This window comes from Chenopodium album, chromosome 18 (genome assembly GCF_948465745.1).
Source record: "Chenopodium album chromosome 18, dcCheAlbu1.1, whole genome shotgun sequence".
Classification (NCBI taxonomy): Eukaryota; Viridiplantae; Streptophyta; class Magnoliopsida; order Caryophyllales; family Amaranthaceae; genus Chenopodium; species Chenopodium album.
The window spans coordinates 26,653,804-26,655,249 of record NC_137851.1 but is presented as its reverse complement, the minus strand read 5'-3'; the positions used below and the strand labels follow the sequence as shown (position 1 = coordinate 26,655,249).

The 1,446-nt window shown below is 43.3% G+C and overlaps 1 pseudogene; it reads left to right on the top strand.

Annotated features, from left to right (window-relative positions):
• The first annotated feature begins 617 nt into the window (after positions 1–617).
• On the top strand, positions 618–716 carry LOC145593262 (small nucleolar RNA R71; annotated as a pseudogene).
• The last annotated feature ends 730 nt before the right edge of the window (positions 717–1,446 follow it).

The following is a 1,446-nucleotide window of genomic DNA, read 5'->3' as shown; positions in this document are numbered from 1 at the left end:
CTTGGTTCCTATAACCACCATTATGATTATAGTTGTCAAAATTGCCTTGGTTTTGGTAATTCCTATTCCATTGGCCTTTTTGATTATCAAACCTTTGAACATTGTTGTTTGACACAAAATTAACATGTTCACACTCATTGTTGTCAAATTCATCAACACATTCATTAGGACAAACACTAGAGTCATGATCATACGATCCACATGCATCACAAAACAAGCAACCCAAAGGCATATTATGTGAAGAGGGAGGGGGTTGAGAGTTAGAAGGAGTACCTCTCCCCTTAAATTGGGAGGGAAGATTAGAAGCTTGAGAAGAGGTAGAAGTGCTCTCCAACTTAGCTTTGATTGCGGTGACTTCCTTTCCTAAGTTTGTCATTTGGGAGGAAAGGTTGTTGATTGCATTGAGATGGTCCACCGAATACAATGAAGATTGCTTGCTTGAAGAGTCTCTCTCCCCATCTTGCCAATCCCTATAATATGTCACCACGTCCTCAATGATGTCCACAACTTCTTCTTCGGTTTTGTTCATGATAGGGCCCCCGGCCCCTCCATTAAGGCATGACTTGCCTTGGGGACTTAAACCGCCATAGAAGATTTGGATCACTTGGTATGTGGGGATTCCGTGGTGAGGGCACTCCCTTTGATACTCTTTGAATCTCTCCCATGCTTCATAAAGGCTTTCACTCGGCCTTTGCTTGAACCCTTGAATCAAGGCTCTTGCCTCCGCCGTCTTCTTTTAGGGATAGAAACGGGACAAGAAAGCCTTTGTAACATCATCCCAAGTTCTCAAGGAGTTGGGCTTCACTTCCTTGTCTAGCCACTCCAAAGATCTTCCTAATAGAGAGAAAGGGAACAACTTGAGACGGATGAATTCTTGAGAGACCCCATTGACTTTGATAGTGTTGCAATATTTTTCAAATTCTTTCAAATGGTTCAATGGGCTCTCATTCTTAGCCCCACTATATTGCCTTCGCTCAATCAAGGTGATCATTGCCGGCCGGATTTCGAAGTCATTTGCCGGGGTAGTAGGTGGAGCTATTCCACTCTCAAACCTATATGCCCCGGGCACTCCGAGCTCCTTCAAGGCTATTCTAGGATTTTCACCCATTCCTTGTTCTTCTTGAATTTCTTCTTCACTTGAAGAGCTATAAGCCAAGGATCTATTATCCACTCTTCTTCTTGAAAGAGTCCTCTCAATTTCTGGATCAAGGGGAACAAGGGGACGATCACGGGTTCTATGCATGCAAAACTCACACAAAAATGTTAGTAGCACGGCTACAAGTGTAGCCTAGAGAAATAAAATCTTTTTGTATTTTATCAAAATGAAATAGACTCAAAAACAACATACACTCAAGCACCACTCCCCGGCAACGGCGCCATTTTGATGGGACGGAGAACGGTAGGTCGTTGGTCTACCACCCCACCCTATCAAACAAAATTTGTAGC